The following is a 16,570-nucleotide window of genomic DNA, read 5'->3' as shown; positions in this document are numbered from 1 at the left end:
ATTTGTAACATCTTCAGATTTCCATGGTGTAAAACACTCCCACTGTGGTTAATTTCAAACCACCAATAACTTAACAACCGGCTCGAAAAATTTTTGGATGTTTGACAATCTCTCCTGAGCATGTAACATGGGCTTGAACACAGCACAGCTTGGTGGCTTAAAACTGGAACTGGGCAAATGCATGAGCAAAGGTTAAAGCATAAGAATCCTGGGGGAAAAGTGAGTGTCTCAGGGGGCGGACCCATCGCCTCCTCTATCTGCTTCCCTCTTTTCCTCCTAACTTGTCCTCAGAGCAGCTGCTCCCTTGATACATCACCGTTCAGGATAAGTGTCCTGGTCCTAGGCTTTATGTCCAAGCAACCTGACTCAAAATACTGCCCCCACTGGTCACATCCCTGAAGCACCTGAGCCCACGGTCTTCCAGGAGATGCCCTCACACACCTGAGCTTGCTGCACTTGCAGGTGAAGAGGCTGCCTGCTCGCGCCAGGGCAGGCGGTGCTCTGCCCCAGGAGGCTGCTGCTTGTGCCCTGGAGGGAAGCTCCTCAGGGGGCTACCCCGTTGCTGGAGCATAGACTGGTCTCAGACACCCCCTTGCTGCGCCTCATGCATAACTTAAAATAGCCATCTCCATAAATAGAAATTTGTTTACATTGTTGGGAAGGTAGAACTCAGCTTTGAGCTGGAAAGGGTTTATGAAATGATTGGATGGGTTTATTCAGAACAAAGTTTGTATGGACTCCAACTTTTTTAAAAAATCAATGTTTAATGATACATTTGTCTTCCAATTATGCAAACACTAGGGCTGTACATATGTATTTTGGCAAACACACTTTTTTTTTTTTAAACCTGAGCCAGGTTCCTTATGTGCAAAAATGAGTGGCAGAATGAACTGAGCTGTAAGGCAGCCATCTGTTCTGTCCTCTATGCTTCTGGGATTCTCTAAGGTTTTCAGGCCATTTATAAATTTGATGTTTTTTTTTAAATATATATTTTATTGATTTCTTACAGAGAGGAAGGGAGAGGAATAGAGAGTTAGAAATATCGATGAGAGAGAAACATCGATCAGCTGCCTCCTGCACGTCCCCTACTGGGGATGTGCCCGCAACCAAGGTACATGCCCTTGACCGGAATCGAACCCGGGGCCCTTCAGTCCGCAGGCCGACACTCTATCCACTGAGCCAAACCGGTTAGGGCGATGATGGTTGTTTTTTGAACTCCTGGAACAGCTAGTGCTCCACCAAACTTCACTATTTACTGTACTACAAATAAAGGGTCTTTTTGCTAAATAAACTTGGGGTTACACTAACACCTTACTGAGCACTGTCTTCAGAATCTCTGTTACAGAGTGCTTTGTATGGTCTCCAAAAGTGAAACTTAATGGCTATGGGTTCCCAAAATTTTGACTTCAAATCACCCTTTTCTAAGGGCAGTATGTTAATTTTCTAGGGCTGCCATAACAAAGAACCACAAATTGAACAGAAATTTATTTTTCAAGTTTTGGAGGCTGGAAGTTCAAAATCGATATCATTTACACTCATCACCATTTCAAAATCTCAGTGTTTATTAGACTTTTTTTTAAATATTTTTTTATTGATTAAGATATTACATATGTGTACCCTCTACCCCCCCTCTCCCCGCTCCCCCCCTCGCCCCCCCGTTGTCCGTGTCCATTGGTTAGGCCTATATGCTTGCATATAAGTCCTTTGGTTGATCTTTCCCCCTTGCCCCCACCCTCCCCTACCTTCCCTCCAAGGCCCGACAGTCCAATCAATGCCTCTCCGTCTCTGGATCAGTCCTTGTTCATCAGTTTATGTTGTTCATTATATTCCACAAATAAGTGAGATCTTGTGGTATTTATCCGCTCTCCAGTTCCATCCATGCTGTGGCAAATGGTAAGAGTTCCTTTTTCTTCTTCCTCTTCTTAAAGAATACCTTTCAGCATTTCATATAATGCTGGTTTGGTGGTGATGAACTCCTTTAGCTTTTTCTTATCCGTGAAGCTCTTTATCTGACCTTCCATTCTGAATGATAGCTTTGCTGGATAAAGTAATCTTGGTTGCAGGTTCTTGCTATTCATCTCTTTGAATATTTCTTGCCACTCTCTTCTGGCCTGCATGGTTTCTGTTGAGAAATCAGCTGACAGTCGGATGGGTACTCCCTTGTAGGTAACTGACTGTCTTTCTCTTGCTGCTTTTAAGATTCTCTCTTTATCTTTTGCTCTTGGCATTTTAATTATGATGTGTCTTGGTGTGGTCCTCTTTGGATTCCTTTTGTTTGGGGTTCTCTGCGCTTCCTGGACTTGTAAGTCCATTTCTTTCACCAGGTGGGGGAAGTTTTCTGTCATTATTTCTTCAAAAAGGTTTTCAATATCTTGCCCTCTCTCTCCTTCTGGTACCCCTATAATTCTGATGTTGGTACGCTTGAAGTTGTCCCAGAGGTTCCTTACACTATCTTCATATTTTTTGAATCTCTTTTCTTTTTTCTTTTTCGGTTGGGTATTTTTTGTTTCTTTGCATTTCAAATCTTTGACTTGATTCTTGGGATCCTCTTGTCTGCTGTTGGATCTCTGTAAAGTATTCTTTATTTCAGTCAGTGTATGCATAATTTCTAATTGGTCCTTTTTCATGACCTCCATGGTCTCACCATACTCCTTGAGGGATTCATTAAATTTATCGGCGGTTTCCATAAAATTCTTGACAAACCTTATAAACGTGGCCTTGAACTCTAAATCCAGTCGTCTGGCCTCCTCCGTTTCTGCCAATTGTGACCTGTTTCTTTGTCTCCGCATTTTGGCTGCTTCCCTGTGTTGATAGAGTGGCCTGCGCGCCAGGTGTCCTGTAGGGCCCAGTGGCTCAGCCTCCCCAGTTACCTGGGGTGGACACTCTTGGTGCACTCTTGGTGCCTCGCTAGTTGTAGGATCACTGGGAGGAATTGACCTCCAGGTCAATTGGCTGTGGGAAGCAGCTGTGTCTGAAGTGGGAGAATGGTCCCCCTCTGACCACTGGGTACAGTGGCTCCTGGATCTAAGGAGGTGCTAATTCAGCCCCTGCCTGAGGCCACACAGCAGGAACTACGAAGAGGCTCAGCTGTGAAGCAATGCAAGCCGCTGCGGGGCCTTGGGCCTTCTCTTGGAAGTTCCGTGTCTGGCTGGCCCGGCTGCAGTTAGGTAATTATCAGGTTGCAAAGTTCTGGGGCATTCACATGCAAAAGCCTTTGCCGCAGCCCGGGTGGGGCGTGGTCTCAGGTAGTCAAAGGGCGTAGAAAGAAGCAATGGCTGATTCTCCGCGCCCGGAGTCGCGCGTCTCAGTGTCCCGGTAACGGCTGCAAGCACCTCTGAGGGAAAGCGGCCCTCAAGTTCGCCCGCTGCCGCCTGAGAGAGCCGCCTCTCCCCGTATGAGACCTGGGTCCCCAGAGACTTCCCGGAACCGGAGTTCAGAGCAGTCGGGAGCTTGTGATTCAAAAAGACAGCCGCGTCCTCAGGTGCCACCCCCTTTCCGCGCGCGCGAGCCGCCGCCGTACCTCTGCACTCAGCCTCCGCAGCTCCTCTGGCTCTCAGCGTGCTTTTCTTTTCTTCTGGTTGTAGAAATTACACTCAGCCAGCCTTCCTGTTGTTTTGGACGATGTTTGCTCCGTCCTTTGGGCTAATTTTCAATTGTTGTGGGAGGCGACTATTTCCCGGTGTTTATCTATGCCGCCATCTTAGTTTCTCCGTGTTTATTAGACTTGATGTTAGATCTTGTTATTAAATATATATATTAGAGGCTCAGTGCACGAAATTCATGCACTGATGGGGGCGGTGCTCAGCCCAACCTGCACCCTCTCACAGTCCAGGAACCCTTGGGGGATGTCCGCCTGCCGGACATCCTGACATCCTGACAGTCAGACATCCCTCTTGCAGTCTGGGGCTCTCGCAGTCTGGGACCCCTCGCTCCTTATCATCCGCCACTGCACTCACCAGACGTGAGCCCGGCTTATGGCTGAGCTGCGCTCCCCCTGTGGGAGCACACTGACCACAAGGGGGCAGCTCCAATGTTGAACGTCTGCCCCCTGGTGGTCAGTGAGCATCATAGCGACCGGTCATTCCACAGGTCATTCCGCCGTTTGGTCAATTTGCATATTATGCTTTTACTATATAGGATATAAAATGAAGTAATATGCAAATGAGGTTGGGACTCTATAATGGTCATGACCAGTTCAGGAAGAGGTGCCGGGTGTGCCTCTGAGCCTGAGAGAACAACATGCAGGTGCAGCCCAGAGCCTGAGAAATCAACACAGAGGGGCTCCTGTTCCGAGCCTCTGATGCAGCTGGGGGCAGGCCCCCAGTGGACACACACACACACACACACACACACACACACACATACACACACACACAGGGGGCGCTTGCTCCAAGCCTCCACGGCCAGCTGCGGCTATCAGTAGGACATCCTCTGTGGGCTCCTGGACTGTGAGAGGGGCAGGCTGGGCTGAGGAACCCCCACCCTCCAGTGCACAAATTTCGTGCACCGGGCCTCTAGTGTGTTAATAAACACATAACACAAATCTTTTAATATTTTGATAACTGTATTTCAACATCATCTATTTTCTTAGTTATGCATTTAAAACACTATTCTGAGATGGAGACTGTAGGCTTTGCCAGAGGGCAGAAGTTTCCATGGTCCCACATGTGGGGAGAGCCTCTGTACCCCGTCATGGCCCCTGTGACCTGAACAACCTGGCTTTCACAGAAGGGTTTAACCGAGAGACAAACACTGGCAGAATCTTTCCATTTTTTAAAATACAGAATTTACAAGTAAGCCAAGCACAGATATGATAAAACACTATTTGGAAATGCAATACCCGGTTAGAGCAAAATGTAAAAATGAGGTACACATAGGTTCAACAAGGTATCTTAGACACTGAACTTGAATTATTGCCACTCTGTGTTGATTATAAATACCAACCAGGTCACAGTACCAAGGAAAGATTTGTCTAGGTATTAGGATATGTTTTGGAAACTCTCTATGTATGCATAAGGGTGTCTGAATAACTTACCGGAAGACACACACTTCGTTTTGTGTGTGTTCAACTGTATCAACTCTAGTCCCTGTGAACACTGCAAAGTCCCGGGCACACTGGGCTGAACCTTTGAGCCACACGAATGGGCATGGCCACATTTGAGCATGGTCACACAGCGTCTTGGAAGTGGTCACCCCGACTGAAGGTTTCTCGGACGCCTCACCCCAGGAGCACTCTGGCCTTGTGAGAGCACAGGAGCGTTGAAAGGCTGACACAGCCGGCTCTGCCTCCGCAGCCATGGGACTATCCATGCTGCCTCATCCTCTCAGCCTGTTTCCCAGTCTGTGGTAAATGGAGACACTGGTGTGTCCTGACTTTCTCTCGGGGCTGCTGGGAGATTCAGTTGAGAGAACTGATGGAGGAGTACTTTGCAAACTGTAAAAGTGCTATATAAATATAAAACAGAGAATAATTCTTTAATTTCACATGGCAACATCAACCTGGGAATAAATTGGCATCATTCTCTTGTATTGTAAGACGAAAAGCAGCCTGTCCTTCTCATCCTTTCCCTCAAAGACTCTCAAACCCCAGGTCCCCTGTCAGTGCTCAGAAAGGCATTGGCACCCAGCAATGCTGCAGGGAAGTGGCCCTGGGATGCTGCTAGACTTCCATTTGCTGCCCAGTGCCCTCATCTTTCTCCTCTCTGGCCAGGCTCTCCCTCACCCTGTGCGCCTCACCCCAGGCCCATGTCCATTGCTTCCATCAGCCTCACAGCATTCTTCGGGAGTGCTAGCCTCCGTTTCAGTTGAGAAAGCTCAGGCTCCATCCCACTGTGGCTGTGGGGGGTGGAGCAGTGGTCTACGCTGAAGCCAAGCACACTGGCTTCCGCAGGGCATGGCAGAGCCCTTCTGATGAGCAGGCCCCTCCTGCAGAGAAAGGCAGCTGTACCAGCTGCAGCTCACACTGGATGCTCGCCTCCCTCTCTGCATGCTGCTGTATTAGGAAGAGGATTTCTTAGTTCAGGAGAGGAGGAGTGACTTCTGCCCCCTTGACCCCTTCTCACAGGCACTGCTCACCTCCATTGCTCTTCATATTTACAGGGAGGAATGGGTGGAGGAGGGGTTGGGGGATCATACTCCAGGAGGCAGGCACACAGCCCTGCAGCCTGCAGTGATGTACAAAGCCTAGGAGCATGGTCTGCTATCTTTCTCAACCTGGGCCCCTCATCTGGTTTGTTACAGGGGGTCTGGAGTTCTCCTGCTCAGGGCCCAAGTACTTCTCCAAGAGGCTATTGCCCTGTGGTAAGGCTCTGACTTCCTGAGTCGTGGGCAGCTGCCGACATGGTGAAATTTGAAAGGCCTTACAAAAGGACCCGCCTATTGGGCTTCTCTAGTCTTCCCAGGTCCCTGAAGTTAACAGCTAAAAGCCCCTCCTCCAACAAACGATTACACCTCCAAGAGCTCTGTGTTGAAATGTTTATACCCTATGAGGACCTATCCATTATTTATCTATTCCCCTCTAGAGCTGTGACAAAGCATGAATGGATTCAGGTCTGAATGCTGAGTTCTTGGGCAAATCACTTGCCTTCTCATCAATGAAATGAAGACTTTTGTCTTTTCCTCACATATTTCCACAGAACAAATTGCCTCATGTTACAGAAATGAATAGGGCAGCCCAGAGAAGTGATGTGACTTACCTACCGTTACACAGTAGAATCATTGGAGACAGTGGCAAGAAGTGGATTTTTGTACAGCAAAGCCCATATGACAACGTGGAAGATAGCTGCTTCCACGTTTGTCTGCATCCCAGGGTGGCTGTTCAGTGGGAGTGAGAGAGGCAGGTTTGAAGAGGCGAGTTTGGAGAAAAAGGTGCTGTCTGTGGAGGTCCTGGTGCACTCAGGTGCTGCAGTGGGGAGCTCCTGATATTCTGAGCGCAACCTCAGAGTCTTGGGAATCTGGAGAAGACAGCCTAAGTAGGGAAGAGAGAAAACTAAACAGAAAATGCAAGACAAGTTCACATTTTGTCAGGCATTAGCTCAGCCCACCACTGAGGCAGGTGATGAAGAAACAGCAGCCCCTCTATGAGCTTGTGTGCACATGTCAGGCCCAGCAGGAGGATGGGACACTGACAAAGAATAATGCAGACCAGCAGGCACGGGAGGAGACACCCTGAGGGAAACAGGAAACTGTGCAGCTGGGCCCGGCCTCCTGCGGGTACTGGCTGACAAGCACCAGGCGACCTAGGGTAGACCCTGGGTGTGGTGGCTGAGGGGCCATAGAGCATTCTCCAGACCCAGCATCCAGGCCTTGGGAAAGTTGATTTGTACAGTAGGGAAGGACCCTACCCTTGCAGCCAGACTGAGTGAAGGCAAGCAAAATCCAGAACACTTCCTGCTCTGGGGGCTTGTGTCTCTTGTGATTAGAGGCATTTGGGCACCTGTTTTTTCAGGTGCACCTTCTGTGGTTCAGTGGATACAGTAGTGGCATGGCCCAGGCTCTGCCGGCATTCTTTTCCCAATAGACTGTGTGGCTTAGGTACATACAGTACTGCTCTGGGCTGCCCTATTTGTTTCTGTAACATGAGGCAATTTGCTTAGATGACCTCTAGGATCCCTTCCAGTTGGGCCTCAGGTTGCTTTATGATCCAAGACTAGTTTCTAAGGAGCTCAAGAAACAATATTATATATATATATGGCTGCAGCATGTGGGAGGGGTTTACACATTTTCTAAAATTCTAGAATCTTCACGTTAAAAGCAAATACTAGAATATGGCATGCCTTAAAAAATTAAACTAGAAGTTCCAAAAGAATAGACTAGAAAGACTCAAATAATTACATACCAATGTTCATAGCAGTGTTATTTCCAATAGCCAAGAGGTGAAAACAACTCATGTGTCCATTACAGGATAAATGGAAACAAAATGTGATATAGTACAATGAGATATTATTCAGCCTGAAAAAGGAAGGAAATTCTACAACATTAAGAACATTATGCTGAGTGAAATAAGCCCGACAGAAAAAGACAAATACTGTATGATCACATGCATATGAGGTACCTAGAGCAGTCAAATTCATAGAAATTAGAATGCTGGTGCCAGGGCTGGGAGGAAAGGAAATAGGAAGTTAGTGTTTAATGGGAACAGAGCTTCAGTTTGGGAAGATGAAAAAGTTCTGGAGATGGATGGTGATGATGGTTGCACAACAATGTGAATCTACTTAATTCCATTGAACTATACACTTAAAATTGTTAATTTTATGTTATGTGTATCTTATCACAATAAAACAAAAATATTGTTATATTTATGTGCTAATATTTAAATTTGGTATACAAAATAATGGTAATAAAGCATAGTTTGTGCTGGTTTGTAGACCTCTTACTGATATAAATGAAACCAATCACTAAACAATTAATTAAAAAATAAATTAAAGTGGGAATTATTAAAAATAATGTTTCTATATTATATTTTAACTCTATCTAAATGTACATTTATTCATTGATCTTTGGGTCTTTTTCTCTGTGTATAGGTTTTCTGAGTAGAGTTTAGCATGGTGTCCCTTGCACAAACCACATGCAAGGAATATAATTTACAAATTCTAGTTTCAGGGCTTTTAACATGGCATGAGATCTTAGAGACAGTTGTGAATAAAAACAAATGCAGATTTATTTTGGATTTTTATGACTCTTCATTCTCAGTTCTCTTATAATTGCACTAGAGGCCTGGTGCACGAATTTGTGCATAGGTGGGGTCCCTTGACATGGCCTGTGGAAATTGGGCCAAAATCAGCAGTCCAACGCCACCTGCTGCTCCCACTCATCCCGGCCCCACCATGCCTGTTGCGGGCTTGCACCCAGTCAGTCCTGATCAGGAGATGCTTGTGCTGCCACAGCAGTGCTCTCCAGCCATGAGCCCTGAGTCTGGCACGCTGTCCTATGGGGGTTGTAGGGGAGGCCAGGACACGATTGGCCCTCTGTAGGGGCAGAGGGATGCCCTTGCCGGCCTGGAATCCAGATCCGACCTGCTGATGTTTGCGCCAGTTGTTGGGAGCCACCTGGTGGCCAATATTGTGTCTTCGTTGCAGAGCGTCTAGGGAGGGGAAGTGGCCATGGTGCCCAAAGTCGATTTCCAGGAGACCAGCGGCACTGTTGGGATCATGCTGGCGGCACTGGTCCGTCAGTGCCTGGCCCGTCGGTGCCTGGCCCATTCTCCAGAGATTGCACCTGCAGGGCTATTGAGGGAGTGAGTCGTTGCTGCTGGGCTCATAGGCCACTGGGACAGGTCAGTCAGCTGAGTAGCACTCCCACTGTGGGAGTGCACTGACCATCAGGGGGCAGCTGCAGCATTGGGCATCTGCCCCCTGGTGGTCCGTGCACGTCATAGCGACTGGTTGTTCAGTTGTTCTGTCGCTTAGGTTTTTATATATAGAGATTGCCTCACATATTCCATATCTCTGTATCTATATAACTATCAGTCTATGTAAATATTTTTAAATAACTAATATTCATAAAGTCTTCTCAAAAGCATTCAATGCACTTTGTTATGGAAACAAAATAACAATTATAACCAACCTAAACAGGCTTGGGGACAAACACAATTCCCAGTGCATAAACACAGAACTCAATGAACAGGGAGCAGGATGTGCAGTACACGGTAAAATGAGTGAAAAGGTAAGCCATAGCGGGCAGAAGATGTTTGTGAAAATAAACTGACAAAAGACTAGGATGTCAAATATACAAAGAATTTAGCCAAATCAGTGAGAAAAGAAAATAACCCAATTGAAAAGGGGGCTTAAAAACTGGACAGTTGTAAATCCAAATGGCTAATAATAAAAAGAAGTTCAACTTTTTAAAAAAACATATTTTATTGACTTTTTACAGAGAGGAAGGGAGAGGGATAGAGAGTCAGAAACATCGATGAGAGAGAAACATCAATCAGCTGTCTCCTGCACACCCCATACTGGGGATATGCCTGCAACCAAGGTACATGCCCTTGACTGGAATCGAACCTGGGACCCTTCAGTCCGCAGGCCAACACTCTATCCACTGAGCCAAACCAGTTAGGGCAGTGGTTAGCAAACTGCAGCTCGTGAGCCACAAGCGGCTCTTTGGCCCCTTGAGTGTGGCCATGAAATTTCAATTGCACTGTATGTGCACGCCCGCACGTGGTATTTTGTGGAAGAGCCACACTCAAGGGGCCGCAGTTTGTCAACCACTGGGTTAGGGCAAGAAGTTCAACTTTATTAGTAATCAGGGAAATACAAACTAAAATCACAGTGAACACGGTATATTCTTCTACTTGTTTATATCTTCCTCTATCTCTATTTTCAATGTCCTGTAGTTTTCTGAGTACAAGTCTTTTGCTTCTTTGGTTAAGTTTATTCCTAAGTATCTTTATTTTTTTGTTGCAATGGTAAATGGGATTGTTTGTTTAGTTTCTCTTTCTGAGAATTCATTATTGGTATATAAAAATGCCATCAATTTCTGGGTGTTAGTTTTGTACTCTGCTACATTGCCAAATTCATTTATTAAATCTAGTAGTTTTTTGGTGGAGTCTTTAGGCTTTTCTATGTAAAATGTCATGCCACCTGTGAATAACGACAGTTTTACTTTCTCCTTTCCAATTTGGATGCCTTTTGTTTCTTCTCATCTGATCGCTGTGGCTAGGACTTCCAGTACTATGTCTAACAGGAGTGGTGAAATCGGACGTCCCTGTCTTGTTCCTGTTCTAAGGGAAAATGGTTTTAATTTTTGCCCATTGAGTATGATGTTGGCTATAGGTTTGTCATATATGGCCTTTATTATGTTGAGGTATGATCCTTCTATTCCCACTTTGCTGAGAGTTTTAATGAAAAATGGATGTTGGATTTTTTCAAATGCTTTTCAGCATCCATTGATATGATCATGTGATTTTTGTCTTTCAAATTGTTTATATGATGTATCATGTTTATTGGTTTACAAATATTGTACCAGCCTTGCATCCCTGGAATAAATCCCACTTGGTAATGGTGTATATTTAGAGAGATATAAACAAATGGAAAAATATACTGTGGTCATGGATTGGTAAAATTAGCATCATTAAAATGTCCATACTACCCAAAGCAACCTATAGATTCAATGCAATCCCTATTAAAATACCAATAATATATTTCATAGATCTATAACAGATACTCCAAAAATTTAGAGGGAACCAAAAAAAGCCTCAGATAGCTGCAGTATTTTGAGGAAGAAGAGCAAAGTTGGAGGAATCACAACACCAGATATCAAGTTACACTACAAAGCCACTGTAATCAAAACAGCCCGGTACTGGCACAAGAACAAACATATAAATCAATGGAACAGAACAGAGACCCTAGAAATTGACCCAAGCCATTAAGCCCTATTAATATTTAACAAAGAAGGCAAGAGCATACAATGGAGTCAAGAGAGTCTCTTCAATAAATGGTGTTGGGAAATTGGACAGATACATGCAAAGAAATGAAACTAGGCCACCAACTTACACCATACACAAGAATAAACTCAAAATGGATAAAAGACTTAAATGTAAGTCATGAAACCATAAAAATCCTAGAAGGAGAAGATAAACAACTGGGACTACATAAAAATAAAAAGCTTCTGTATAGCGAAAGAAAGCATCAACAAAACGAAAAGGAAGCCCACTGCATGGGAGAACATATTTGGCAATGATTCATCTGATAAAGGGTTAATATCCAAAATATATAGGGAACTCATATAACTTAACAAAAGGAAGACAAACAATTCAATGAAAATTTTGGCAAAGGACTTAAATAGACACTTTCCCAAAGGTGACATACAATTGGGTAAGAGATATAAAAAAAATGCTCAAAGTCACTGATTATCAGAGAGATGCAAATTAAAATGACAATGAGGTATCACCTCACACCTGTCAGAATGGCCACCATCAACAAATCAACAAATGACAAGTGCTGGTGAGGATGTGAAGAAAAGGGAATACACTGCTGGTGGGAATACAGACTGGTGCAGCCACTATGGAAAACAATATGGAGTTTCCTCAAAAAATTAAATATGGAACTGCCATTTGACCCAGTGATCACATTTCTAAGAATATGTCCTAAGAAACCAGAAACATCTATCAGAAAGAAAATATGCACCCCTATGTTCATAGCAGCGCAATTTACAATAGCTAAGATCTGAAACAGCCCACGTGCCCATCAGTAGATGAGTGGATAAAATGACTGTGGCACAGCCTTAGCTGGTTTTGCTTAGTGGATAGATCATCTGCCTGTGGACTGAAGGGTCCTAGGTTCGATTCCAGTTGGGGGCACATGCCCGGGTTATGGGCTCGATCCCCATAGGGGGCATGCAGGAGGCAGCCAATCATGATTCTCTCTCATCATTGATGTTTCTATCTCTCTCTCCCTCTCCCTTTCTCTCTGAAATCAATAAAAATATATTAAAAAATTTGTGGCACATCTATGCCATGGAATACTATGCAACAGTAAAAAGAAGGATCTCTTACCCTTTGAGACAATATGGAGGGACCTGGAGAGTATTATGCCAAGTGAAATAAGCCAGTCAGAGAAAGACAAGTATCACATGATCTCACTCATATGTGGAAACTAATGAACAAAATAAACTAAAGAACAAAATAGATCCAGAGACATAGAAGCATGGAACAGACTGTAGAATCTCAGAGGGAAGGCGGGGGAGGGTGGGTGGCTGGGAAAAGATCAATGAAAGAATTTATATGTATATATGCATAATCCATGGACACAGACAATAGGGTGGTAAAGGCCTGGGGTGGAGGAGTAGTAGTAAGGACAGGATAGAAGAGGTCAAAGGGGGACACAGGTAATACTTTCAACGATAAAAATTAAAAAAAAAAAAACCCCACAATGAAATACCATTATATAAGATAGGTGAAAACTAAGAATTCTGAAAATAGTATTAGGCAGCAAGCATTTGGAGCAGGTGGAAGTTGTATACTGTTATTATCTATCTGGAAAGAGGCTTGCATTACTTAGTATGACTGAAGATACACACACTCTGTGGTCCAAAAATCCAGTCTTAGGTGCATACCCAGAGAAACTTAAGCAAATGTACAGCAAGATACACTACATAGAAGAAGCTCATGGCAGCCTTGTCTACCTCATCTGCATTGGGAAACAATCCAAATAGTCACCACCTCTAGAACAGATACATAAATTGGTCAGACCATGAAATACTATATATAACAATGAACATGCTCAGACTTATATCTGCACAGAACAATATGAATAAATCTTCAGAACATAATATTGAGCAACAGAAGCAAGACAAAGAATACAATGTGATCACACTTATTTCAGGTTAAAATCAGGTAAAACAAAACTCTGATATATTGTTTGGTGATATATATATATATAGGTGGCTACCTTTGGGTGTGTTAGGGTTGAATGTTTGTGTTTCCCCCCAATTTTTTTTAATATATTTTATTGATTTTTTACAGAAAGGAAAGGAGAGGGATAGAGAGTTAGAAACATCGATAAGAGAGAAACATCAATCAGCTGCCTCCTGCACGCCCCCTACTGGGGATGTACCCGCAACCAAGGTACATGCCCTTGACCGGAATCGAACCTGGGACCCTTGAGTCCGCAGGCTGACGCTCTATCCACTGAACCAAACCGGTTAGGGCAAATTTGAATTATTTTCTTTTCCCCCCAAAATTTATGTTGAAGCTCTACCCTTCAATGTGATAGTATTAAGAGGTGGGGTCTTTGAGAGGTGATTAGATTTTGGTGAGGTTATGAGGATAGAGCTCTCATAATCCTACATAATAAAAGCCTAATATGCCAAGTGTCCAGTCGACCTGTTGGTCATTCAACCAATCAAAGTGTAATATGCTAATGATATGCTAAGGCCGCTCAACTGCTTGCTATGACATGCACTGACCACCAGGGGACAGTTGACTGGTCGACCAGTAGCTATGACATGCACTGACCATCAGGGGGCAGACACTCCAACCGGTAGGTTAGCTTGCTGCTGGGGTCCTGCTGATCTGATCTGAGCGAGACAAGCCAGACTTGCCCTGGGGCTCTCCTGTGGTCCCTCCCCAGCTGGCCAAACTCCCGTGTCCCTCCCCGGCCTCGATCATGCACTGATGGGGTCCCTTGGCTTGGCCTGCACCCTCTCACAATCTGGGACCCTTGGGAGAATGTCAGAGAGCCGATTTTAGCCTGATCCCAAAGGCCAGGCCGAGAGTGCACGAATTCGTGCACTGGGCCTCTAGTAGGTTTTATAAGAAGAGACACCAGTGACCTTGCTTTGCCTTGTGAAAAGGCAGCTGTCTGCAAGCCAGGAAAGAGGCTCTCATTAGAACTCAATCATGCTGGTACCCTAATCTCAGACTTTCAGTTTCCAGAACTGTGAGAAATAAATGTGTGCTGTTTAAGCCACCCAATCTATGGTATTTTGTTATAGCAGTCCCTATAGACTAATACAGGGAGGCTAGGGTATGTTTACAATTGAGAGGGACACAAGGAAAGTTACTGGTTACTGGCAATCAGCCCTCAAGGAGGGTTACAGAGTTCACTTTCTGATTATTCATTAAGCAATATGTGTATGTTTTATTCATGTAAATGTATGTACATTTCAATACAATAATTCACACTAAAAATGAAAAAAGAAGAAATATGTGGGTGTGCAAGCAAATAGCTCTCTTGTTGCCCAGACTCCCGAGCATTGTGGCAGGTTTTATGAGGGACGGGGGAGTGGTGGTTAATGTAGCAACACAGTTAAGTGAAGCTGGGGTGGAGGAGATGAGTAGAGTCTCTGAAAAAAACATGGTAAAAATGAAATGCTGGCCCTGGCCGATTTTGCTCAATGGATAGAGCATCGGCCTGCAGACTGAAGGGTCCCAGGTTCGATTCCTGTCAAGGGCATGTACCTTGGTTGAGGGCACATCCCCAATAGGGAATGTGCAGGAGGCAGCTGATTGATGTTTCTCTCTCATCGATGTTTCTGGCTCTCTATCCTTCTCCCTTCCTCTCTGTAAAAAATCAATAAAATATATTTAAAAAATGAAATGCTGATATATTCAGGTTGAGAATAGAGGTTCTGAGAGGTTATAGTAACACTTTCTTTTCATTTTACATTATTTATCACCTAAACCACAATATGACAAATCTAATGCATTTTCCTCTTCTTGGTGACACTTCCATTCAGTTTCTTCTCTGGCCCAGTCTTTGTATTTGGGAGAAAATGAGCATTTTCTGGGTATTTGTAGATATAATTTGGGTAAAGGCAGAGAAAAATTACATTCAGAAATAATCTTTACACAATATTTAAGGCATAATAAAAGGATGTGATTTCACAATATCCACAAAACAAAAATGATCCCCTAGAAAAATGATCCCATAGAACCTGGCAAACTCCTACAGAAACCTGCACTTCTTGCAATAGAGTTTGAAATTATAGGATGGAGGAACCCTGCAGTGGAGTGTGGAGGTGGGGGGAGAAAGGGATGTTGAATAATTCTTGACTTTAATAACACATTTTTAATAACTCTATAGTAGCTTTGTTAAATCTCGGAGATGTTGACTCAGGAATCTGATGACTGAGATTCTGTGAGAACAGAAACTGCTGTCTCCTCCACTCCCTTCCCCCAGCATCCAAGCACAACTCGCTTTCATTTCCTTTGTATTTAATGTGTGCTTGTTAAATTAGATTCTTGAAAGCATCCAAATGGCGGTCAAAGAGCGTTAGGAGTTCAGAAGAATGAAACTATCTAAGGGATTATTTCTAACTGGGAAATGGGAGAAGACTTCATTACAGGGAAGGAAGCTGAGCTAAGTCTTGAATAAACCAGGGTTGTGGATGAGATTGGATTTGAGAGAGAAGGTTGCAAAGGCACAGGTAGCAAGGACAAAGCATATTTGGAGAATGGGGTAATGTTTGTTTGGCTGAGTCTGTAGAAAATTGGCGGGAGAGAATTAAATTGAGGTGGAATTGAGGAGGTTTGTGCTAGAACTAGAGGCAGTGCACTCCGTTTGCTTCACAGGCAATGAGGAAAATGGATATTTTTGAAACAGGTGCTTCTGGGACAAAGGTCGCTGTAATGGCAGGATTGGTAAATGATTGGCTGGAGCCTAGGGAATGATTTAGGGGGCTAGTATACAGTGGCCCTAGGCAGGAGGTGAAAAGGATCAGACAGACAGGGCTGGTAGAGCAAATGAGAAGTAAGGAATAACTGATGCTCAAAGAAAAAAGTTTTAGCTACCAAACATATTGAGGGATACAGGTGGGAACAGAGATGCCAAGGTTTTCGTGACCTAGTGACAAGGAGTATGAAGATATCATTAACGGAAAACGAAGCTGGTGTGTGGGGGCAGATAATGAGCTGTTTTTCACTTGCTAGGTTTGAGGTGCTACTGGGGCATCTATGTGGAAACATCGAACCGGAGCAACAGATTTAGTAGACAAGGGCCTGGAAGTGAGCCCTGGATGTGAGTTACAACAGAGGAAAGAATGTGGAACAAGAAAAGAAGATAGGATTTTTAAACAGAAGGAAAAAGAAGATATCATAATCTAAAATCAAAGGATAATATACATTTTTGTC

Source organism: Myotis nattereri (genome assembly GCF_964212035.1).
Source record: "Myotis nattereri genome assembly, chromosome: 3".
Lineage (NCBI taxonomy): Eukaryota > Metazoa > Chordata > Mammalia > Chiroptera > Vespertilionidae > Myotis > Myotis nattereri.
Note: the sequence above shows the minus strand (reverse complement) of the source record.